This window comes from Lissotriton helveticus, chromosome 10, assembly GCF_964261635.1.
Source record: "Lissotriton helveticus chromosome 10, aLisHel1.1, whole genome shotgun sequence".
Classification (NCBI taxonomy): Eukaryota; Metazoa; Chordata; class Amphibia; order Caudata; family Salamandridae; genus Lissotriton; species Lissotriton helveticus.
Window position 1 is genome coordinate 135,200,711 of NC_136071.1, and position 26,858 is coordinate 135,227,568.

At 50.3% G+C, this 26,858-nt stretch overlaps 1 protein-coding gene across 2 annotated transcripts in view; it reads right to left on the minus strand.

Annotated features, from left to right (window-relative positions):
- PDPK1 (3-phosphoinositide dependent protein kinase 1) overlaps positions 1 to 26,858 on the minus strand; it is a 257,044-nt gene that overhangs the window by 73,656 nt on the left and 156,530 nt on the right. The gene's annotated exons all lie outside the window — the stretch shown is intronic.

The following is a 26,858-nucleotide window of genomic DNA, read 5'->3' on the forward strand; positions in this document are numbered from 1 at the left end:
ACAACATCATGTTTGAACTTCCATTCTTAGTAAAATCCAAACTATCTGAAGGATTTTTGTTTTTCTCAGGGCGCTGCCACATGTGGAGAGTACACTTCATCGACTTTTCCCCTCCCTGACTTCAGCCCGACCATCATGTTTTGGAAACAAGCACACCACCAACTCACTACATGAGTGTTCGCTTGTTCTGGGGGTTTTGCCCAGGCAAAGTCATCCAAGGGATGCCAGCAGGACTTTATGCTGACAAACTGCCTAACGGGGAATGACCCTTGCCACATATGAAATATATATATCATGGTGATGGAACACACTTTCTTAACTTTTCAAAACACATTGGCTGCACAGCTATTGATAATAGAGAGGAACGCACGCTTCAACACAATATTGTTCCCACTACTTCATGGCACTACTGCTCCTCCATCTTCATGGCACCGTTTCTCCCCTTTCCTTCGGGTGCTACAGCTCCCCATTGCACTCCACTCCCCTCCAATCTACCCTAATTCACTCACTTCAATCTGCCCCAATCTACCCCCATCTAGCACACTCAATCCACCCAATCTACCCCGCTCCAATCTACCCTACTCCACCCACTTCAATCGACCCAACCTACCAACTCCAATCTACCTCATCTATCCCACTCTAATCTACCTCAAACCACTCCAATTTACCCGAATCTACCCCCCTCCACTTCAATCTGCCCCGTCTAACCCACTCCAATCTACTTCAAAATCTACCCCACTCCAATCTGCCCCAACTACCCCACCCAACCTATCCTACCCAACCTACAGCCAGTCTACTCCACCCAAACTACCCCACTCCAACTACTACAGTCTACTCAAACTACCCCTCTCCAATCTACCTTAACCTACCCACCCCCAAACTACCCCATTCATCCTACCCCAATCTACCCAACCACAATCTATTCCACACAAATCTACCCACCCTAATCTACCACAATCTTCCCCAATATGCCCCAATCTACCACAATCTGCCCACCTCACTTCACCACAAATCACACCAATCTACCTCATCTGCCCACCCCAATCTACCCCAGCCTACCCCACTTCAATCTACCTCAATCTACTCCACACCCCATCTACCCCACAACACAATCTGCCTTAATCTACTGCGCCCCAATCAACCACAACCTGTCCCAATCTACCCTACTCCAGTCAAACCCCATCTACCCCACCCCAGTCTACCCTTTGTACTCCACTCCAGTCTCCCCATCTACCCCAGTCTATCCCATCTACTCCACTCTAATCTACCCCACTACAACACACACCAATTTACCCCAAATTACTGTCTCCAGTCTACCCCACTCCAATCTACTTCAACCTAGCCTACTCCAACTACTTCAAGCTACCCAATCTACCTCACTCTAACCCACTCTAATCTACCCCACCACAACCTACACCAATCTACCCCACTCCAACCTACCCCCTCTAGTCTTCTCCATCTACCCCACTCCAGTCTCCCCCAACTACTCCAGTCTACACCATCTACCCCACTCGAATCTATCCCACTACAACCCACTCCAGTCTGCCCCAAACTACCCCTCCAGTCTTCTCCAGTCTACCCCACTACAATCCACCTCAACCTACCCAACTACAATCTACCCGACTCTAATATAGCACCCAATCTACCCCACCCAATCAAGCCCACCCCAAACTACTCCACCACAAACGACCCTACTTCAAACTACTCCACTACAATGTACACCAACCTACCCCACTCCAATCTACCCTAATCTACCCCACCCCAATATACTTCCATATACCGAATCAACCCCATTCCAACTACTCCAATCTACCTCGCTCCAATCCACCCCAACCTACCCCACACCAATCTATTCCACCCAATCTACCCTACCCAACCTACCCCAATTTACCACACTCAAGTACCCCACCGTAATCTACCCCAACCAACCTCACTCCAATCAGCCCCAATCTGCCGCACTCTGATCTGCCCCACCCCAATCTATAGCAAACTACGCACCCCAATCTACCCATCCCATTCCACCACACTCCAATATACCCCGCCCTAATCTATCCCAATCTACTCAACCCCACGGACTCACTTTTAGCTAAGATGAACAGCAGCCACATTGCGTACAACATGGATAAAACACATTGCCAAAGCCAATAGGTCTTGCTTAGGCGAAACCTATTGGCTTTGTCAGTGCTTGTTCTTTCTGCCTTCCTTACTCATTTCTCCTATTTGCTTCAGTCCTTTCCTCATCCCTTACCCATCCAATGCCATTCCTTCACCTGGAATTAACCCTTCCTTTCTTGTCTCCATCTTTGATGCATCTTTCCACATGATTAGTGTCCTCAAATCAGTCTTCAACATCTATGTTGAACAGGACATAAGTCTAAGTGGTGCCAGCATGGAATATGCTGAAGCAAAATTGATCAGAGAAGATTCTTTATATGTTGGTGTCCTGGACATCAAAGTTGTAGAAAATAGAAAAAGTGGGAGGCAAACACGTGCACACTGGTACAAGTGGTGTTGCACAAAGCATTGGATTTGACATCCAGGGCTTTCAGTGATGTCTAAGAGGTGTCAACGACAAGAGGGGAAGATTTCCAAATTGTGTGGACTACATGTCAAAAGTGGGATAGCAATGTGGGCATCTGCTGTTGAATAGTAGAAAGATTACAGCATGTTGAGTATTAGATAAACTGTGTAGATATTTTCAGTAGTATCCTTTCACCCAGGAAACTTGGGATCGGACCATTGGGGCAATACTCTAGCAAACTATTTACACTTTGGTTCTTGCCACCCGAAGTTTGTGTTTTTGGGTCCATGTACATAATCTTGCCACTCACAAAATAGAACACTCTTATGGCTCTTCGCCACTATTCTTTAGTAAAGTTTGGACAAATCTTACAATTTTGCACAACCATGATCGGGTAAAAGTCTGTACACATAGTTCTCCTGTAGGTCAAGTTTAGAAACATTTCTACAATGATTATGAGAGGAGGACTTGAAGGTTCATTTTTAACTAGATTTGACATCCCCACATTTGTGAAAATAATTTAGTGTTCCAAGTACAAGGTTTGACAGAGCAAAAAACCCAGAACGAACTGCTGCAGAATGGACAGTAGGAAATAGTTTGTAAGGGACAAAAGTGCTCAATGAACAAGTGCTCTGAGGAGTTTTGCCCGCAACACCAATGTGGAGATACACATTGAGGCTAAAATGTTATGGAAGATGGCTGACTGCCTGAAGGTGCGAAGGAATATGCATGGAAACCAGCAATCAAGTAGAAAGAAGCCTGTATATGCAAGGTAGAAAAGGAAGTATGATTTTAATATGAATGCTAAGAGCACTCCAGGTTTGAGATTGTGTGTGTGTGTGGGGGGGATGGGGGATATAAAATGTTTGCATAGTAAAGAAGAACTCCAGATTAACGTAGTAAAAGTACACACCGAGACTTGTTTCCACCGCTACTGGAAGATTGAGAAGTGTGATACCATAAGATCAGTAGAGAAAGTCAACAAGGGAACCCAAGTGGTAACTACGGACCGTGGGTATTTGAGAATATTATAAAAAACTTTTCCACAAGTAAACACCGACTTGATATGGTGGCAAGTATTAACACCAGGCAATTATATTGTAAGTCCTGATGATGATCCCCCTCATTAGGAGCTAGAGATCGAAACGTCAATTTTTTTCAAACAAAGCCAAAAGTTGACCATTGTGTAAATTAATTCTTTATTGCTTTGTTGGATAGAGCTTGCTGTATTATTGTGTAAATTAAGTGCAAGCCGCCGTTTGCTCCAAGTTATTGCCTGTTTATTGTTTGTCCCACAGAATTCCTCTCCCTCACTACCTTCCCTTAAACCTTCCCCTTCCTACATACTTGGTACAGGATTGTGCCTTGCTGTATTTTGTTCGTCCTTGATTTTTCTTTATTCCTTAAATCTATTGAATAAACTTCCTTGTCCGGCTGGACATGTGAAAAATCCATATAGTACTTATCTAAGTCTAAATCATTTCCTTTTCTACCCCTTACATACTAAGGACCATTGTTTTTTATAATACCATAAGATCAGTTGCATCTCAACTAACACATTACTCATCGGAGAATGATCATTTTGTGTATTAGCTTGCGAGAGCAAAAATGAACCAAGTCCCTATATGTTAATATCAAGAAGGGGATCCCTCACCATGGACCAAGTGTCTATGACAATCTCTCGGGTCTTTTACCACTATGTGGTGTATATACACATTTACACTCATGTGATAAATGGATAATATGTTATCAAGTTTTATATAGAGCAAAGAAACATGGAGAAAATATAACTCCCTCCCTGTAGGCAGGCTGGTCCAATATAAATAGACCTCTAACCCGGAAAAAGTTGATATGTTAGAACAGCGAGTTGAGATTCGGGTAAGTCAAACACCTTGCGTGCTGATTCGGCGTGCTGTAAATATACACCGTGGCTTTCTTAAAAGCCGCCGTATGTTATGTCGACCAAAGCGGCCGTTTGTAAACAAAAATGTCTTTACAAATATAGATTTTAGCGGCCATGACATTACAATGCAGCCGTTTACTGAGCTTTGCAACTTCGAACACGGCAGGGACTGCATGTTAAACGATAACTTCATTAGTGGCTTAGGTGTTGATTAATACAGCTAGTATAACGTATTCGCACTTAAATGAAAGCGCTCAGTTTCTTGCGGTTTTTACAATGATTGATTACAATTACTAAACGACGGGCTTTAATGAGGTAAATCTCGGACTATACAGACACCAGAGAACGCATTTGCCCGTTCATTTGAAAACGAAACAATTTATGACAATATTATAATAACGAAATGGCACCATGTAATTATTAGAACTTCGAGTGCTAGGTAACGGGACATTTAAACCATTAAAATATGTCATGTGATTTTATATATCCACAGATTTTAATTTATTGCTCAATTATATAAAACTACCCACACAGAGAGCACGAAGCCGCCCATTGAAAAGCGTAACTGCCAGTCAGTGTAACTCTGCGAGATTCGTACAACACGGTTAATATAGGGCGCGGTCCGGAGGGAGTGCCCAGCCTGCAGCTGGGAGGATGAATCTGAGCTTCATGTTCTCTTTTTTTGTCCAGCCTATAATTCAGCAAGGAAATCTTGAATTTTTCCTCTGTGCAGGAATTTAGGGTTTACACACTGTGTTCAGAGTTTTAAAATACGACACCGGCAGACCCATTGTATTTGCTGTATTGCGATTCTTGACCTCTAAGTGGTGCAGGAAGTTGGTAGACAAGATCAAACAGTAACAGAATTAATCTTGTCCCCATAAACTATAGGTCCAGCAAAGAATTTTTATCCCTCACTAGCTTTAATTCACAAAAAAACAATTAAGCCGGCATGTTTTTAGAAGTAGAAGTCACTGTCTGTTTTTTTTTTAGTCATAACGTGTACTAAGGAACCAACATTGTATGGCTATTTTACATTTTTAGAGAAATTCACATTATTTGGACCATGTCTGTTAATACTCATGGGCTTCCACTTGGGCTTTTTTCCATCAGCCAGTGCCTCTGTCTTTGTAATTCTCCAACCTATAGGAGCTCATGAATTATTGTATATAGGTGAGTTGCCACTGTATATTTCTTTCTGCTGTTAGATCCATGTAGGTGCTGTAACTAGATCCATGCAAACAAGTATGGTAACTTCTGTATAATCTTAAAGTGACATGAATTTTAATGTACTGGTTTTCTATGCACGCTTTTATGGTCGCTCAACCGAAATAAAGATTTATGAAAGAAAAATGTTTTATACGCTATACTTCTTTCTTTGTAAAATGCAAACATTTTGACTAAAAAGGATGGATGGAAGCGATGGAGCAGAAGGCACTTCTCGAAGCTAGGACTGAATTAGGAACAAGACCAAAACTGTAACTCAGCATGGAAAGCTGAAGTTATATTAACTATAACAATAAGTCTCCATGTCACCTGTGGCTAATGACTCAGAAACGAAATCCTACAGCTGGTTGATGCAAGTAGCGCCTGCTTATTACCTTAAAATAGGTCAACTGTGTTGTCCGTGAAGCTCAACACCCAACCCACATCTCCCTCCTGTTGATTCAGATCGGCAGATTGTGCTCCATCACCATCACCTTGCTAAAGCTATGGGGACCAAACTCACTCAGAAGAAGAGAGCTTAGTGAACTTCCCACTAGGAATGAATATGCTACTTACCAGTATGCATCTGTTCTTGGCATGTAGGGCTGCTAACATTCATATCTTAGCATTAGATCGCCGCCTAGTGTTGGGCTCGGATGATCGCACATTGTTGTCCTGGAAGAGTCTTCGAAGTATCCTGAGATAGGTGGCTCCTCCCCTGGACTACAGTGCGCATGGGCATCGGCTCCATCCCCAGATTGTTTTTCGCCATTGTGGCAGAAGATGGAGTGAAAAGTGCAAAGGATGTCCATGCTAATGAATAAATACAATAGTATATCTGCAGCTGCGACAGGCACCGGGGAGGAGGGCGGGCGATATGAATGTTAGCAGCCCTACATGCCAAGAACAGATGCATACTGGTAAGTAGCATATTCAGTTCGAGGCATGTGGGCTGCTAAATTCATATCTTAGCATAGAATACATAGCAGTCCCTCCATCAGCGGCGGTTGCCCGTGCCAGCTGCAGAAACCTGAAAAAGTGTTTTGAGAACAGCCTGTCCTACAGCAGCTTGCTGCTTGGAATGCACATCAACACAGTAGTGTTTTGTAAAGGTATGTGGTGTAACCCACGTGGCTGCTCTGCAAATATCCTCTAAAGGAATGTTCCCTAGGAAAGCCATGGATGCCCCCAGTTTGCGTGTGGAGTGCGCTCTGGGGGGTATTGTTAAAGTGCGCTTGGCTTTTTGATAACATATCTGGATGCACTTAACAATCCATCTGGCTATCCCTGCCTTGGAAATCGGGTTGCCTTTGTGTTGTGGTGCGAAGGCAACAAAGAGTTGTTTTGTTTTTCTAAAGGGTTGTGTTCTGTCTATGTAGTACATCAACGCCCTCCGTACATCTAAGGTATGGAGCATTCTTTCCGCCACCGTTTGCGGGTTTTGAAAGAATGCTGGTAAGTCAATAGTTTGGTTTAGATGAAACTGTGACACCACCTTCGGAAGGAATTTGGGGTTAGTGCGTAGCACCACCCTATTTGGATGAATTTGAATGAATGGCTCTTGGATCGTGAGCGCCTGCAGCTCACTGACACGCCTCAGAGACGTAATAGCTACAAGGAAAGCTACTTTCCACGTAAGGAACTGGAGTTCACACGAGTGCAGTGGCTCAAATGGTGGTCCCATCAGTCTGGTGAGAACAACATTGAGGTTCCACACCGGAGCAGGCGGTGTTCTTGGGGGAATGACTCGTTTCAGACCTTCAAGGAAGGCTTTAATGGCGGGCACTCTGAAGACAGAGAGGTGCTGCCTGTTCTGGAGATAAGCCGCTATGGCGGATAGATGTATCCGAATGGAAGTGTACGCTAGATTGCACTTGTAAAGATGCAGCAGATAGCAGATGATGTTGGGGATAGATGCATCTAGCGGGTTGATGTCATTGGCTGTACAGTAAATGACAAAACACTTCCACTTTGCAGCATAGCATGCTCTAGTAGTTGGTTTCCTCGCCTCCTTGATGATGTTCATGCATTCCGGAGGTAGGTTAAGGTATCCAAACTCTAGGACTTCAGGACCCAGATCGCCAGGTTGAGCTGTTGCGGATCTGGATGCTGAATTTCTCCATGGTTCTGCGTCAAAAGACTGGGCGTGAGGCGCAGTCTTTGATGCGGCACCACTGAGAGTTCGAGGAACGTGGTGTACCAGGCCTGGCGCGCCCACATTGGAGCAACTAGGATGAGAGTCATCTCGTGCTGCCTTAGCTTTCTTGCGACCAGCGGTATTAGAGGGGCTGGCGGAAAAGCGTACGCAAATTTGCCTGACCAGTTCATCCATATCGCATTCCCCTGCGACTGTGGGTGAGGGAACCTGGCGGCAAAGTGTTGGCATTTTGCGTTCTCTTTTGTGGCAAACAGGTCTATCTCCGGATGACCCCACTGCTGGAAGTACGGGTGGAGGACAGATGGGTGTAACTCCCACTCGTGCATTTGATGGCTGTACCTGCTGAGCAGATCCGCCATCTGATTGTCCTTTCCTGGGAGGTGTTCTGCCATGAGGAAAATGTTCCTCTGAATGGCCCACTTCCACATGCTCTGAGCCAGACGAGACAGCTGTGGCGAGTGGGTGCCTCCCTGCTTTTGAATGTAGTACATCGCGGTCATGTTGTCCGTCCGGACTAGCACGACTTTGTTGCACAGATGTACAATGAAGGACTTGAGCGCCATGAAGATTGCCATCAGTTCCAGATAGTTGATGTGCATCTTCTGTTGCTGCGTCGTCCATGGTCCCTGCACTGTGTAAGTGAGCACATGAGCTCCCCATCCCTGGAGAGATGCGTCCGTTGTCAGGACAATCTGCGGCACAGGCTCTTGGAACAGTCGGCCCTTGCAAAGGTTGTGTGGAGTCCACCAATGCAGAGAGTCGTATGCCCGACTGGTAACCAACACTAGGTCTGTCAATTGCCCACGAGCCTGTGTCCACTGATTCGCTAAGCACTCCTGGAGCGGGCGCATATGTAGCCGTGCGTGAGGGACTATGAAGATGCAGGAGGCCATCATGCCTATCAACTGCATGAACACTCTCGCTGGAAGCGAGTGTTGTGGCCTGAACCTTTGGATCAGAGCCTGCATGCTGTCTATCCTGACTTGGTTTGGCTGAGCCATGGCCGTCAGGGTGTTGATCGTCGCACCTAGGAACTGCCGGACATGTGCCGGCTGAAGATGCGATTTTGGGTAGTTCAGGGAGAAACCCAGATCGTGAAGAAGGTGAATTGTAGACGACATGTCTGCGGCGCACTGTTGCTCTGATTTGGCTTGCACGAGCCAGTCGTCTAGGTAGGGGTAGACATGGATGTTCTGCCTCCTGAGGTGCGCCGCTACTGTCGCCAGACACTTGGTGAACACCCTCGGGGCTGTGGTGACTCCGAAGGGTAGGACCTTGAACTGGTAGTGCCTGCCTTGAATAGTGAACCTGAGGTATTTCCTGTGTGACGGGTGTAGTGGAATGTGGAAATAAGCATCCTTGAGATCTAAGGTTGCTAAGAAATCTCCCTGGTTTAGCAATGGAAGAATCTGTTGCAGTGTAAGCATGTGGAAATGTTCTGACAGTATGTACAGGTTGAGGGGACGTAGATCTAGAATCGGTCTGAGAGATCCGTCCTTTTTTGGAATAAGGAAGTACAGGGAATAAACCCCCGTGCCTTCCTCTCCCACCGGCACGAGCTCGATTGCTCCCTTTTGCAGCATCACCACTACTTCCTGCTGCAATAAGAGCAAGTGCTCTGCGGACATAGGCCTTTGCCTTGGCGGGATGTTGGGTGGAGTGGACCTCAACTCTAGGCAATAACCATACTGGACTAGTTGTCGCACCCACCTGTCTGTGGTGATGTTTTTCCAGACTGGCAGGAACTGCTGTAGTCTCCCCCCGACAGGTGTTAGGTGGTCGGGGGGCAGTGACAGAGAGTCACTGTTTGCTTGGAGCAGAGGAGCGGGAGCTGTTGTTTCCTCTGCCGCGACCTCTGTTGCTGTTATTTCTGTAACCTCCCTTGTTCTGTTTCGTGAACGAGGATTGTGCCCCACCTTTAGAGAACTGGGATTGTTGACACATTTGTCCTCTGGTGACTCCACGTGCACCTGAGCGACGAAAATTGCTGCCACGAAACTGTTGGGACTGCAGGGCCCCCATGGACTTAGCAGTTTCTGTGTCCTTCTTTATTTTCTCTAGGGTGGTGTCAACATCTGGACCAAACAGACTTTCAGGATTGACTGGCTGATTAAGGATTGTTGTCTGAATATCCGGTTTAAACCCTGAGATGCGGAGCCACGCTTGTCGTCTCAGCATAACGCTAGTGTTGATAGCTCTAGCAGCTGTGTCCGCAGCGTCAAGTGCACACTTGATGGCTGCGTTTGAGATTAGCTTTCCTTCCTCAATGAGCAGTTGGGTGGCTTCTTGGAACTGTGGAGGCAGGTGTTGTACAATCTGTTCTAGGGTGTCGTAGTGCGCCCTATCGTAACGCGCCAAGAGTGCCTGTGTATTGGCAATGCGCCAAAAGTTTGATGCCTGTGCAGCTACTCTTTTGCCCCCTGCCTCTAGCACTTTGGACTCCTTATCCGGGGGAGGAGCTTCACCCGTTGTCTGGGAGTTGGCACGTTTCCTGGCATTGGCGACCACAAGAGAGTCCAGTGGCAATTGTCCCCGGATGTATGCGGGGTCCGCAGGTGCAGGTCTGTACTTTTTTTCAATGCGAGGGTTGACCACTCTCGCTCTTGTAGGCTCCTTAAATATGTCCCCAGCATGCTTGAGGACTCCTTTAAGCATAGGCAGTGTCTTTACTGTCCTTTCAGAGACTGTAAAAGTGTCGAAAAGGAAGTCTTCCTCAACCGGGTCGGCATGCATGTCCACATCATGATTGGCTGCCGCCCTTTCGAGTAGTGCATGAAAACCTGCTGAATCCTCAGTCGGGGATGCACGTGCATTAAAAAGCTGCGGGTCCTGCCCCACACCCTGGGTGTTCTGGTCACCAGTGTCATCATATGAATCCGGTTGTGCATCAGGTTCATTGATAGGGAAATTGTACTGCTCGTCTTCATCATACCCCTCACCCGCAGAGTGTTCTGGGGAGGGAGTAGGGCTCCGTCTCGGAGGAGGCTGGATTGGTTCCGTGAGGCCTGAGGCGTCAAGGGGCACCCTCTTCTTCTTTAGTGGGATGACATAGGAGTCCACTGGCTCCGAAGTGATTTTCCTCTTATAGAGGGTCAGTTTGTGGGACACCCCCGCGCCGCACGGCCACCAGCTGCTGCGTGTGCCCCCAGTGCCTGCCTCTGCCTCAGCGCCGGCCTCGCTGCCGCCCTGAGCGCTCTCCTTGGTTTTTCCCTCGTTTTGCCTGAAATTGTGCTTGTATTTTTTTTCTTCCCCAGAGCGTGTCACTGTCTTTTTTCCCCCGTGTTTTTGCCTGTAATTGTGCTTGTTTTTTCCTCCCCAGAGCGTTTCACTGTCTTTTTCCCCCGTGTCTCTGCCTGTAATTGTGCTTGCTTTTTGCCGCTTCTCGTCGTGCTTGGCCCCCTCGCCGCCCCCCGCTCCCGCTTCCCGCCACCGCCTTCAGCCCCGCCCCTTTTCTCTTCTGTTTCCCTCCCCGCTCCCGCCTCCCAGCTGCTCCGCCCACCCGCGCACTTGGCCTTAAATGGCGACCGTGCGACGCAGGTGAGTGTGACCCACTTGTGGGACACCCCCGCGCCGCACGGCCACCAGCTGCTGCGTGTGCCCCCAGTGCCTGCCTCTGCCTCAGCGCCGGCCTCGCTGCCGCCCTGAGCGCTCTCCTTGGTTTTTCCCTCGTTTTGCCTGAAATTGTGCTTGTATTTTTTTTCTTCCCCAGAGCGTGTCACTGTCTTTTTTCCCCCGTGTTTTTGCCTGTAATTGTGCTTGTTTTTTCCTCCCCAGAGCGTTTCACTGTCTTTTTCCCCCGTGTCTCTGCCTGTAATTGTGCTTGTTTTTTCCTCCCCAGAGCGTTTCACTGTCTTTTTCCCCCGTGTCTCTGCCTGTAATTGTGCTTGCTTTTTGCCGCTTCTCGTCGTGCTTGGCCCCCTCGCCGCCCCCCGCTCCCGCTTCCCGCCACCGCCTTCAGCCCCGCCCCTTTTCTCTTCTGTTTCCCTCCCCGCTCCCGCCTCCCAGCTGCTCCGCCCACCCGCGCACTTCGCCTTAAATGGCGACCGTGCGAACGCGCAGCGGTCACGCGCAGCGGGCGCGCCGATTGTGCGCCGAAGGCGCGCCAAAGGTAAGCCCGTCTGCGCCCGTCCGCGACCGGATCGCGACCAGCGCCAGGACCCCTGGCCCCCACCGACGGAAGCCGACCCGACGAACCTACAGCGCCGCCGACCTCACCGCACTCAACACCGGCCACATCCCAGGATGTCACCGAGCCGCCCCGAAGCACACCCACGGACCCTTCAGCTGCCACGCCTGCAAGTTCACCTGCATCCGGACCTTCCCTGCACCCGCCAAGCCGAACTCCAGCAGCACCCACCTCAAGTGTATCCTGCTCAACACCCGCTCCGTCCACAGACACGCCGTAGAACTCTGGAACCTGCTCGACACCACCGCCCCCGACGTTGCCTTCATCACCGAGACCTGGATGAACGCCTCCTCAGCCCCAGACATCGCCATCGCCATCCCAGAGGGCTACAAGATCACCCGGAGGGACCGCGACAACCAGACCGGAGGAGGCATCGCCATCATCCACAGAGACACCATCCGCATCACTACCAACACCGATGACACCCTCACCACCGCTGAACACCTGCACTTCCAGATCCACACCAACCCGAAGACCACCCTCAGAGGCACCCTGATCTACCGACCCCCGGGACCACGCACACGATTCAGCGAGGACATCGCCGACTTCGTCAGCCCGCACGCTCTCCCCTCCGCTGACTACATCCTCCTGGGGGACCTCAACTTCCACCTGGAGAACAACAACGACCGCAACACCATCAGCCTGCTCGACAACCTCGACAACCTAGGACTCAAGCAACTGGTGACCACCCCCACCCACTACGCCGGACACACACTCGACGCCGTCTTCTCATCCAGCAAAGACGTCACCTTCAGCCACGCAACAGAACTCCACTGGACGGACCACAGCTGCGTCCACTTCACCTTCAGAAGAACGACGATCCACCACCACCAACAACAGGTTGCTCGAAGAAGCTGGAACAAGATCACAGCCGACCAACTCACCGCTTCCCTGAGCCAGCACCCTCCCGCCAACTCAGCGAACCCCAGCCAGGCCGCCGACAACCTCACGAAATGGATCAACGACTGCGCGGACGAACTCGCCCCTCTGAGAACCCCACCCAGCAGACCCTGCAGCAGAAAAACACCATGGTTCACCGACGAACTCAAGAGCTCCAAGAAGAACTGTCGAGCCCTCGAGAAAGCATGGAGAAGGGAACCAACGACGGACAACATGACCACCCTCAAGCTCGCCACCCGGAAGCACCACCAACTGATCCGCGCCACCAAGAAAAATGCATACAAGGACCGGCTGGACAACAACGCACACAACTGCAAGGAACTCTTCAACATCGTGAAAGAGCTATCCAACCCCAACGCCGGAAACAATGACATCACCCCGTCGCAAGAACTCTGCAACTCCCTCGCGTCCTACTTCCACAACAAGATCACGGACATACACAACAGCTTCAACAACCAACCAACGCCAGCCACAACCGCAACGACGCCACCCACCACCACCCTCCGCACCTGGACCCCGATCAGCACCAAAGACACCATCCGCACCATGAACTCCATCCATTCCGGATCTCCGACTGACCCCTGCCCTCACCACGTCTTCAACGAAGCCGACACTGTCCTCGCACCCCACCTGCGGGACATCATCAACACCTCCTTCGACTCCGCCACCTTCCCTGAGAGCTGGAAGCACGCCGAACTCAGCGCTCTCCTCAAGAAACCCACAGCAGACCCCACCGACCTCAAGAACTACCGTCCCATCTCGCTCCTCCCGTTCCCGGCCAAAGTCATCGAGAAGACCGTCAACAAACAGCTGGCCGCCTTCCTCGAGACGAATGGATCCCTCGACCCCTCACAGTCTGGCTTCCGAGCGAACCACAGCACCGAGACCGCCCTCATCGCCGCCACCGACGACCTTCGAACCCTGATGGACAACGGAGAAACAGCGGCCCTCATCCTCCTGGACCTCTCCGCGGCTTTCGACACTGTCTGCCACCGCACCCTAATACAGCGCCTCAGCAACATCGGAATCCGGGAGAAGGCACTGGAATGGATCACCTCCTTCCTCGACGGAAGAACACAAAGAGTCCGCCTACCACCGTACAAGTCAGAGGCCACCAAAGTCATCTGCGGCGTCCCTCAAGGATCCTCGTTGAGTCCCACCCTCTTCAACGTCTACATGAGCCCCCTCGCGGCCATCGCACGCCAACACAACCTCAACATAATCTCCTACGCTGACGACACCCAGCTGATCCTCTCCCTGATCAACGACCCCACCACCGCCAGAGCCAACCTGCACGAAGGGATGAGAGGCGTAGCCGAATGGATGACGACCAGCCGCCTGAAACTGAACTCAGACAAGACGGAGGTCCTCATCCTGGGCTCCTCACCCTCCGCATGGGACGACTCCTGGTGGCCTCCCGCCCTGGGCACCGCACCCAAACCAACGGACCACGCACGCAACCTGGGCTTCATCCTGGACTCCTCCCTCTCCATGACCAGGCAAGTCAACGCCGTCTCCTCATCATGCTTCAACATCCTGCGCATGCTACGTAAGATCTTCCGGTGGATCCCCACCGAGACGAGGAAGACGGTCACCCAAGCCCTCGTCACCAGCCGACTGGACTACGGCAACGCCCTCTACGCCGGAACCACTGCCAAACTCCAGAAGAGACTCCAGCGGATCCAGAACGCCTCGGCGAGACTCATCCTCGACATCCCCCGACGCAGCCACATCTCCGGACACCTGAGAGATCTGCACTGGCTCCCGGTCAACAAGAGAATCACCTTCCGTCTCCTCACCCACGCACACAAAGCCCTACACGACCAAGGCCCGAGCTACCTCAACAACCGGATCAACTTCTACACTCCCAAGCGCCTCCTCAGATCAACCAACCACGCCCTCGCCGCCGTCCCCCGCATCCGAAGAGCGACAACAGGAGGAAGATCCTTCTCCTACCTGGCCGCCAAGACCTGGAACTCACTTCCCACCAATCTGCGCCTGACCCAAGACCACCTCTCCTTCAGGAAGAAGCTCAAGACCTGGCTGTTCGAGCAGTAGCGGCACCCCCCCCCCCTCCCAGCGCCTTGAGACCCTACGGGTGAGTAGTGCGCTCTACAAATGACCTGATTGATTGATTGATTTGCCTGTGTCAGCGTCGATGAAATGCTCTGAATCGTCCTCTGATTCGAGTACCCGACGTGGAAGCGGGCCAGCCGGTGAAGAAATCACCTGTTTCGGTGCCGACTTGGTTGAAAAAGCTTTCGGCGCCTCCTTCGGCGGCAAAATAAAGAGAAGTTTCCCAGAAGGCTTCGCTGGAGTGTCCTTTTGCGGCTGCGGCGATGGCATCGGAGCCGACGGGGCAAAGGCCTTCTCCCTGATTCTTTGCAGTGATTCGGCTATGAGGGACGGCTCACTCACAGTTTGTTTCGGCGCTGACGAGGATGGTCTGATCTTTCCCTCGGATCCGACGTCCTTGTGGGCCTTGTGCGCTTTGGGCGCGGATCCTGTCTTAACCGCCTCCGATTCCTGTGTTCGGGGCGCAGACTTCTTTCCGTGTGCCTGCGTAGCCTCCTTGGAGGCGACTTTGGCGGGCTTGGACGGCGTCGTAGCCGCTGACCCGTGCCGACCATCTTTTTTGGAGGACCCCTCCTCTGGCGTCGGTTTCGATTTTGTAGCATCGGAATCGACGGACTTCTTCGACTTCTGCGGACCGGAGGTCGACGGAGTCGATGGGGTAGCGGGCACCGTCGTTTTCACCGGCACGGCAGCCATCTTAGGGACACTCGAGTCCTTAAGTTTCGGTTTCGTTTTCGGGTCGGCCATTTTAGGTGTGGTCGATCCCGATGGTTTCGGTTTCGGTTTCGAAACAGTCTGCTCAGCAAGTAAGTCCGTGGCCGGGCCCGAAGGCGGGGCTGTGGCAACGGGTCTTGGGTAAGGCCGACAGGCGATCCCGTGTCCCGGTCGGTATCCTCGTAACCTTCGGGGCAGAGCTCGTCCCCCGAGCTGTCTGCCGCGGCCCCATAAATCTCATCGTCTCCTACCTCGTCGACGTATTCAAGGCCTCGACCCGCGACTCCGTCGTCGTCTCCCGGATCCGCCTCGACCTCCGTCTCGGGTGGGGAGATTTGGAGATGATGACCCTGGTCCTCTTCGTCCTGGTCGCCGAAGATGTTCTCCGGATCCGGGGCCGCTTGTTTAGCTTCCATGCGCACCGCGCGCCGAAGCTTGAGAGTCTTCTTCGAGCGGAACTGTGCACACAACTTGCACTTGCCGTCGTCGTGGTCAGGCGAAAGGCATTTGTTACACACGGGGTGTAGATCGATGTGTGGGTACTTGGACCCACAGAGCGGGCAGTACTTAAACGGGCTCCGCTCCATGTCTGAAAAGGTTTGCAGTCGTGTCGCGATGAGAAGGCCTCAAAGTTCCGAGAGCGAAGAAAACTCCGCTTATTCCGGCTCCAAGAGACGGAAGACTCGAGACCGTGCGCAGACAATACCGACGCAAGAAAATCGAGGCCTTTTGGCCGCTAAAAGTTAGTTTTTCTTGGTTCCGACAGTAAGACGTCGAGACCACATCCGAACCCAATGGCGGAAAAAAACAATCTGGGGATGGAGCCGATGCCCATGCGCACTGTAGTCCAGGGGAGGAGCCACCTATCTCAGGATACTTCGAAGACTCTTCCAGGACAACAATGTGCGATCATCCGAGCCCAACACTAGGCGGCGATCTAATGCTAAGATATGAATTTAGCAGCCCACATGCCTCGAACCCTCAGAAATGCCGTTTTCAGGGCCCACAGTGGGATGTGAATGCACAGCTCCATCAGATTCATTGCAGCCAATATCTTCAATGTAATCCTTCCTGGGACCATCAACTTCGCTGCTCATTAAGGATTTGAAGGCAAAAAAAATTAAAGACTTGGCAGCATCTTAAACCTCAGCCTTTAGTATTTTCACAGACTGCAGTCTTGAGCACTGCAAGGCGTTTGGAATAAAACCTGCAGTTTTTAACTCCTAGGAGCACGAAAGATATGTGCTACAAATAGAATTTCTAAACCTCCATTAGTTGCTCGAGGAACAAGGTGGGCAGGAAGAGGAAAGGAACTGAGGACAAAAACCAAAACCCCAGACCCTATCATCAATAAGTTCTACAAAAACGGTGACAGCACCATGAGGTAGAGGACAATCCTTCAGTGAAACGAGGCATGGTGATCTATGACAAATTAGAAGAAATCAACTCTTGCTTGCAGATGAGGTGTAGCAGCCTGTGTTGGTGTGTGGCTTTCACCGCAGACAATAAGTAGGCAGAGCCCGAAGGTTCGTGAACCTTAAAAGTCATAGGATTGCGGAGCTCAGGGGCCAGGAAATGGCTTAATTGCAATGACAAAATGGCCACTGTCATGTTCAAAATGGCCACTGTCATGTTCAAAATGGTCCCTGATGTGCACTTTATGGACTGTTAGTCAACAGATGCCCCACTGATGAGGTCATAACATTTACGATAGCTACCTTGAATTTCAAGCGCATGAGAAAACCACTGAATCTTAGCTTGACGGGAAAAACACTGGTCGACTGAGCAGCAACTTTAGGCTATATATAGGTGAGGAGACGCACCATGGTGGGAAGATATGTTTGGGTCCTTCTAAAAATGGATGTGAAACTAGAATCTTAAAAAGGAGTAGCTGTCCTCTTTAAATACATTGGCAAATATACTGTAATTAATGATTCCAGATGTAAAAAAAAAAGTTTAGTATGACCTGGCTGGAAATTGTAAAGGAGGTCTTCTGTTCAGCATACGGTATTCAAGAAATCACTTGCTCTTTGCCGAGTAACTGCATCACGTAGTTAAGAGTAGAACCTCTTTTAGAAGGTCCAAATAGCTTTGCAGGAGATTCATGTAACCAAATCAAGATTTCTGGAGCCATGCTGCCAAGATCAGCAAACCAAGATCTGGGTTATTTACTGGACTACGATGTATGATTAAAAGACGTGGATGTGCCGACAAGCTCATATTTTGTTGCTGAAATGAAATGGAGCACTTGGTGAAAAGTACAGACTTCCTGGTCACTTTTTATCTTGAATACCATTGGATGCAAGTGTCAGTACCAACTGATCATAGACCAGTGCCATTTAAACAGAAACCACAAATATCTGTATGCATAAACTGGGCATCTAATTTTCTCTTTTAGCGAACAAGTAACTCTCTAAAGTCCTTTTCTTTGAATACACTAAGAAAAATAGCCTGATCTAACTCGACCATAAATGTCTTTGATTAGCATGCTGAGCTTGTTGGTGAATTTCTATGTCAGGATAGGAGGCGAGGATTATGATCATTTTTCTGTATTGAAACTCCCCAGCAGCTGCATATAGCAACAATTTAAAGCACTAACTTTCGCATGAACACTTCGGAAATTTCAGAACCAATATTTAGCCAATAACATCCGGATGGGTGCAGTAGAACTATGCAGCTGTCCACCACTCCGCTTTACTGCTCCTGCATCTGCCAGTTAAGTGGTCCCAGCTCTGTCAGAACAGGGCTTTTTACTTCCTTCTATTGGTGTTTACTGTGACTGTAATCTCTTGGGTAAGGGTTGGTTTCTTTTGCAGGGCTGTGGGAACACCTAGCAAGCTCCTTACACAGTGGTGTTTTCCATTTTATGTAGCTGGGACCACGGAGTGAGGTGCAGTCACTGCTCCTCATTCCGTGGGTGCTCCTGCCGCATGGGAAGCATTGTCCTCTGCTGGCCGTAAAAAGTGTGCGATCCCTCTCGGAGAAACTAAAGGAGAGCGCTTACATTGTCCCATTTGCCCTGGAGTCAGGCGCCCCCGATAGGGGTCTGTATTTGCATTCTGTATTTGCACAATCACCATGCCCATGGGTGGTGTAATTTACCCATTTATGTGTGTTGGGACGCTGGAGCAGTCCTTAGAATATACACACGGCAAGTGTGTTCCCTGGGCATAGGGTGTAATCAAAGATTTGGGCTTACTTTTATTTGGCTGGTTCCTCCAGGCGCATTCAATCGGCCCAAACATGCAGGACTCCGCCGAGTCATATACAAAAGAAGAGATCCTCTCCTACTTACCGTCGGGGGATGATTTCTACGAGGCAGTGGACGCCTTAATACACAAGGTGGTATGTCATGCTGTGGCCTCCTTGGAAAAGAAGCTTCTGCAGCTGGAGCAAAAGTGCCATCAACCCCTCTTCAAGAGGGAAAATCTTCCTGGCCCGCTCAGGTGCCCCACCCCAAAAGAGAATCCCACACACAAGGGCAAGGGTAAAAAGAGACAACAATGGTGTGGACCAGGGTGTTTTTGACAAGCTAAAGCTGGCTTTTCTGGCCAACCAACTGACTGGTCAAGAGGATGGTCACCCCACAAAAGGTCTAGAAGCAGACGGTGACGCATCAGAGAACAAACAATCTCACACTCTACAGTCCTTGGAGGAAGGTGATTCTCAAGGGGGACTCGGAGGACAATTTGGGCAGAGAACATCTGTGGCACTCCGCCTCGGATACCTCGTCCCATCCCAGGGAGGGAACCACTGACAAGCTGAGTGGAATCTAACACTGGTCTCAGACATGCTGTATCCAGAGAACATTCTACATCACAGTTCCTCAGAGTGAGACCCCACGGACAAGGTGGCAGCCAATGTGGCGGACAGGCTTCACAAGTCCTTGGATAAGGAGATTCGCAAACAGCTATGGGCAGAGTGCTCCACCCCCCCCCTTAGAGGGGTAGGTTGCTCTCACACCTGAAATAGACACCAGTTGGGGTCCTTGATATTGCCAAGCATACTGTCTGGCTGGGCCTAGTGGGTAGTGATATTCCTAGGCGCATTTTCAGCTGAATGACACCGCTCCCTCCTCATAAACATAAACCTCAAGCTGGGGACCTGGCGTTGTCAGAAGCTGGAGCTGTGGCGCAAGGAGGCCTGTACGGAAAGCCCTTTACAAAGGAGTTGAGGAAGTTTGCAGTGACTTTCACTTCCCTTGACGAGGCGCAGGTCTCCAACAAGAGGATATTCACCCCAAAGTTTTTCCCTGGGGCTGGTTGTGGTAGGCAGTGCACAACCGGCCGCTTCTCCAAGCAACCTCCCTCATAAACCAAGTGGCAAAACATTGACAATGGAAGGATCCTGCTAGATTCTGCAGCTTCTTCCCATCCAGAGGCTACCCACAGCAGAAAAGTACCAGAGGCCACTTCTGTGGTGGTGGCTCCAAGAAAGTAGGCAACAATAAGTGTTCCTCATTCTTCCCTGTTAAATATGGGACAAGGGTGGCCTGGTTTTGGCCCCATCTGAGACGAGTTAACTTTGGATGCAAGGGTACTGTAGACAGTCCAAGGCTTCCAAATATATTTTTGGGGGTCCCTGGCAGAGACCACAAGGGTGCGTCGTTTGGGTTCACGATGATGCCCTTATTGATGACGAAGTACAATCGCTATTCTCCCATTTGTGTTGCATCCCAAGTGTTTCCCAAGCAACATATTCCTGTAGAGAAACAGGATGAAGGATTCAGTCCAGTAATCCACCTCCAAGAATTCAACAAGTGGCTAGTATTCCGCCACTTCAAGATGGAAGGCATTCACTTTCTGAGGGGCATGTCTCATGGTTGCCATATTCTCGTCCCCCCCAACCCCCACTACTGCTCTCTTCAATTTAAATGGAGATTTCAAATTTATGAATTCATGGCTCTGACCTTCGGTCTCTCATTGGTAGCTAGGTGATTCAACATGGTGCTCAGACCAGTGATGGAATGCCTTTGATTGCAAGGGGTGTACCTCATTGTTGACGACATCTTGTTGATGGACTAATGCCAATCAAACCTATCAGGGCATCTTCAGCGGACAGTGTCCCTGCTAGAACACCTGGGCTTCGTCATCAATGTGGAGAAATCACTACTTGAGGCATCACAACAAATCACATTTCTAGGTATTGTGATAGATACGGTGACAGTGACGATCAGCCTTCTATGCAGGACAGTGCCGATAATCAGACAAGAGGCTGGCTCAACCACCAGACCATTAAGGCAGCTCGACTAGCTAGTAAGCTTCCTCTCGTCGTCCATTTAGGCCATATTCCCAAGCCCCCTCCGCTACACAGCCTCACAGAACCTCAAGGCCATCATCTGTGCAGGGGATTTACGTATTCGCAGAAGGTCTCCCTGTTGAGCATCGTCAGGGAGGAGATAGTGGTGGGTCTCCTACATGGAAGCATGGAATGAAAGGGCAATCTTCGGCTAAAACCCCGATGTGGCCACAGAGTCCGACGCCAGCCACTAAGGCTGAGGGACACCTGCAGAGAGAACTATACCGAAGGAGCATGGTCTGCTCACGAGCGGGATCTTCAATTCAACTTCATGGCACCCCTGGCGGGCTCCTCTGCGGTCCAGTGCTGCACGAAAGACCAGATCCAATGCAAAGTCCTCCTGAAAATTGACAAAGTGGCAGTAGTGAGCTATATAAACCATCTAGGGGGCACCAGGTTGAAGTTCCTGGTGAAGGCCTTCTGGGAGTTCTGCCAGGACAATCACATATCTATGACAGCGGAGTATCTTCCGGGGGCATCAAACACCATGGCAGACTGGCACTCCCAGCACTTGCAAGGCATGAGCTGTTGGAAATTGAAGAAAGAAGTCTTCTAATACATAGCGACCCAGTGGTGTCCATTTACAGTGGACCATTTTTCTTCATGGTTGGACCATCAACTTCTCTAGTAATTCAGCTAAAGACCGGACCCAGGAGCAGTTGCCATGGATACCTTTCATCAGGACTGGACCAAGGAACAGTGGTACATGTTCCCTCCCTTCTTGATGATTACGCGGCTGATGTCACATTTACGGCACCAGCAAGCTTATATCTAGGCTGTCCGGTTTTAGATTTAAACCTATAATAACTGATAAAACCCCACTGAAAGAGAAATAGCCCTCACCAGTGAAAACATATAAACACTGAAAAAACACCTGCAAAGCCACAAACTAAATGCCATTCAAAGAAAGAAAAAAGAGAGTGAAAGAGACATTTTTTTCTTCCTTTAGGGGCCAATAAATGTAACTGTTATACAAGCTAGCAGTGAGAAAGTCTGGGCAACATTATTCTGCTTGAGTTTTGTTGTTTAGGGATGCCACTAAAATATTGTTTCTTCTTCCTTTTGTTTTTTTTTTCAGTTTTATGGGCTTTGGTCTAAAGATGCAGGGTGTAGAAGCATGTTTTAGGTCTTTATTAATTATTTTATAAACTGTAGAGAATCAGAAATATCAAAATCATATTTGATATTTTGGCTGCGCTTGATTCTTTCACTGAAAGGTAAAAGGCTGGTTTCATAAGAATCTTTCCTAATAGCAGCAGGACACACGCTCGACCCATCTTTTCCGCCAGTGAAAACATCTCCTACGGCCACATCTGCAAACCCCTCTGGCCCTACCACCACTGCGTGCATTTCGCTTTCACCCCCGGAACAAGATCATCGAAGAACATCTCACCACCTCCCTCAGCACAACCACACCACCAATGTCCACAGACACCAACAGTGCAGCACGCAACCTCCACCAATGGATCACCAACTGCTGGCGCCTCTCAAGAAAGCTACAGGCAAGCAATACTCCAAGAAAGCTAGTTGGTTCGCTGCCACCCTACACAAGTCCAGACGCACCTGTATATGGCATTGTCAAGGAGTTCACCAAACCCAACAGCGACACCACAGAAGTCCAAGCTCCCCAAGACCCCTGCAGAAAACTCGGCACATACTTCCACCACAAGATCAAGATCCTACTCAACTGGAGCCTGCTCACCACGGTTGACACACTCAAGACCATGAAGAGCATTTACTCTGGAGCACCCCCGGGCCCCTGCCCATACCACATCTTACAGAGAGCCGCCACCTCTGTTGACCCCGTATTATGCCTCACCATCAACTTCTCCATGGAGACAGCCACCTTCTTTGCAGACAAGAAACACGCTGAGATCAACCCCCTGCTGAAGAAACCGTCCACCGACCCGATGGACCTCAAGAATTTCAGACCCAACTCCCTGCTCCCCGTCCCAGCCAAGGTAATCGAGAACGCCATTAACACCCACCTCTCCAAGTTCCTCAAAGCCATCCACACCCTGAACTCCTCTCAATCCAGCTTCCAAAGCAACCAGAGCACCGAGACCGCCCTCCTCGCCATCACGGACGACATCTGCTCCCTCCTCAACTGGGGAGAAACAGCAGCCCTCATCCGCCTTCAATGCCGTCTCCCACCGCACCCTAACCACGAGACTAAATGACAATGGCATCCGCAACAAAGCCCGGGACTCTATCCATTCCATCCTCACTGGTATTACACAACGAGTCAGACTTCCACCGCTCCCCTCAGAACCTATGGAGATCAGCTGCGGAGTCCCACAATGCTCCTCCCTGAGCCCCACCCTCTTGAGCATCTACATGGCCCGTTCGCAGCCATAGTCAGGAACCGTGGACTCTCCCTCACCAATGAACCCGCAATTGTCATAAAGAACTTCCACGATGGGATGAAGGCTGTCGCTACCTGGATGAGAGACATGCCTCAAGCTCAACATGGACAAGACCAAAGTCCTCATCCCGGGGCCCAACACATCCGCCTTGGAAGACTCCTTGTGGCCAGCCGCGTTAGGACCCCCCCAACTCTCCACACCCTCACACCACGCACGAAACCTCACCATCTGCGCTCATGATGAACCGCCAGATCAACGCTGTCTCATTATCATGCTTCCACACTCTGCGTCTGCTGTGAAAGACCTTCAGATGGATCCCCTCTGTGGCCAGAAAGACGGTCACCCACGAACTCATCAGCAGTAGACTAGACTACGGCAATGCACTCTATGCAGGCAACACCAAGAAAAACTACAGAACGTTTAAAATGCTGCAGCCAGACTGGTCCTCAGCATCCCCCCGCTGCACCCACATCTCCTAACACCTGCAAGAACTCCAGTGGCTCCAAATCAACAAAAGAATCACGTTCAAGATCCTCACACATGCCTACAAAGCCCTCCACAACGCTGCATACCTGAACCACTTCTTCTCATTCCACATACCCACCAGACACCTCCGCTCTGTCGAACTGGCCTTCACTACCGTCCCCTGGATCTGCAAGACCAGGACCTGAGGAAGATCCTTCTCCTACTTTGCCGCCAAGACCTTGAACACCCTGCCTCTCCACCTCAGGCTATCCCAGTCACTAACCCATTTTAGGAAGGATCTCAAGACCTGGCTCTTCAACTGAACCTCAGCGCACAGTGGGACCTGCCCCCGGCACCTTGAGACCTAAGCGGGTGAGTAGCCACGCTTAACAAATACTGATTGATAAACCAACAAGCATTTACAATGCAATAGGTCTCGCAGCATTAAAGTTTGAGCTATTGCCATTGTATATTACAATGTGTTGCATTAATTTGTTATCAAACTCTGAATTGTTTTATAAAGATTGATTGCAAACTGTCAAATGTTGTGAATAGTAAGCAACGTTGTGAATAATATTGTTTGCTAGTCATCCTTGGGTACCAGAGTACTTCACTTGAGGCAGAGGTATTATCTTTAGACTACAGGTGCCGGTGCCGCTTGAGCTAGAAACAGGGCCAGCCACTCACTACTCTGCACTCACTACTCTACTCACTACTCACTACTCACTACTCACTACTCACTACTCACTACTCACTACTCACTACTCACTACTCACTACTCACTACTCACTACTCACTACTCACTACTCACTACTCACTACTCACTACTCACTACTCACTACTCACTACTCACTACTCACTACTCACTACTCTGCGCACTCACTACTCTGCGCACTCACTACTCTGCGCACTCACTACTCTGCGCACTCACTACTCTGCGCACTCACTACTCTGCGCACTCACTACTCTGCGCACTCACTACTCTGCGCACTCACTACTCTGCGCACTCACTACTCTGCGCACTCACTACTCTGCGCACTCACTACTCTGCGCACTCACTACTCTGCGCACTCACTACTCTGCGCACTCACTACTCTGCGCACTCACTACTCTGCGCACTCACTACTCTGCGCACTCACTACTCTGCGCACTCACTACTCTGCGCACTCACTACTCTGCGCACTCACTACTCTGCGCACTCACTACTCTGCGCACTCACTACTCTGCGCACTCACTACTCTGCGCACTCACTACTCTGCGCACTCACTACTCTGCGCACTCACTACTCTGCGCACTCACTACTCTGCGCACTCACTACTCTGCGCACTCACTACTCTGCGCACTCACTACTCTGCGCACTCACTACTCTGCGCACTCACTACTCTGCGCACTCACTACTCTGCGCACTCACTACTCTGCGCACTCACTACTCTGCGCACTCACTACTCTGCGCACTCACTACTCTGCGCACTCACTACTCTGCGCACTCACTACTCTGCACTCACTACTCTGCGCACTCACTACTCTGCACTCACTACTCTGCACACTCACTACTCTGCACACTCACTACTCTGCACACTCACTACTCTGCACACTCACTACTCTGCACACTCACTACTCTGCACACTCACTACTCTGCACACTCACTACTCTGCACACTCACTACTCTGCACACTCACTACTCTGCACACTCACTACTCTGCACACTCACTCTGCACTCACTACTCTGCACACTCACTCTGCACTCACTACTCTGCACACTCACGCTGCACTCACTACTCTGCACACTCACTCTACACTCACTACTCTGCACAAGGGTAAGAACACTGCCTTCATTCTTTGAGTCAGGCTAGCCTTAAAACTTTAAGAGCCTGAGCTCCTAACATATCTTCACTAAAGGGTCGGGTGTGGTATATCACAAGCTGAGGGGTCTGTTTTCTTGGGGTTACGCGTGGTGGCTTGGGTACGATTTGCAATGGGCAACGTTTTATTAACTTACGAGATTAGCGTCACCAAGCTTTAAAATGTAAATACCCCCAGGGCGAGACGTTTCTACTCCTTCACGCCGACAACTCTTTGGTACCCCGGGGGTGTCAACTAGAGCTCAATTCTGTTTTTTGTGAGAAGTCCTGCCTCCTCGTGCTTCTGTCTCGAGCGCGCTCTCGTTTCTCCTCCCTCCTCTCCTTACCTCCTCCCGCAAGCTCGGCCCCTGCCTCCCACCGCTTTCCTCGGCAAGCCGCTCGGTGACGCCCCCCTGCAGTCGGTGGAAGCGCACTGCAGCTGCCCCACTCCCCGCGCCTCTCGATGTCAGCCTCCCGGCGCCTCTCGATGTCAGCCTTCCGGCGGAGCTCTCCCGGTTACATTTCCGTGGATCTGAGCACGCATCCGGCTCGGCGCCGCTGCAAAGGTAAAGCCGCAGACGGAGCTTGGGAGGGAGCTGGGCTGGTGTTCGGGGAGCAAGGATAGACGAGGGATTGCCCCAGGGGTGGAGGCGGGAAAAGAGGACACACGCAATGTGAATAAATACACTTACTTTCATCTGTAATTTCACAAAGCACTTGATGTGTGTATGCGCATGCGTGTGTGCTTCACAGGAGACAGCGCCTGGCCGCAGCGCTCGTTCGCGTGCGCGTGTCACTTTCAAATCGCCTCCAAGGCGATGCGCGCGGCCAGGACTGTCTCCTGGGAAGCACACATGCCGACAAAAGGGGCTCGGCGGAGATGCGCGGCTAGCCGAGACCTAAAAAGGGGGGTGAATCACCTGGTAAAGGAGGGCACACTTTTGTCTTATGGTTTGTTGGATTCCAGGAAACAATAGAGGATCCTAAGGCTTTTGGGCCATGCTCAAGTACCCCTCTCCAAGGCATGGGTGGACTGAACAGTCAAACGCTACTGGTTGGTGTGGTCAAGATGGGCGAGCTGGTGCCTGCAGAGGGCCCTAGATCCCGTGGGCCAGATGTCGTTCATATTCTGAAATTCCTGGCGAGCCTGTTGTAAAACGGCATTTATACAGGCCGGTTAACACACTCAGATCAGCAATCTCTGTGGGGCACTCCGCCATCCAA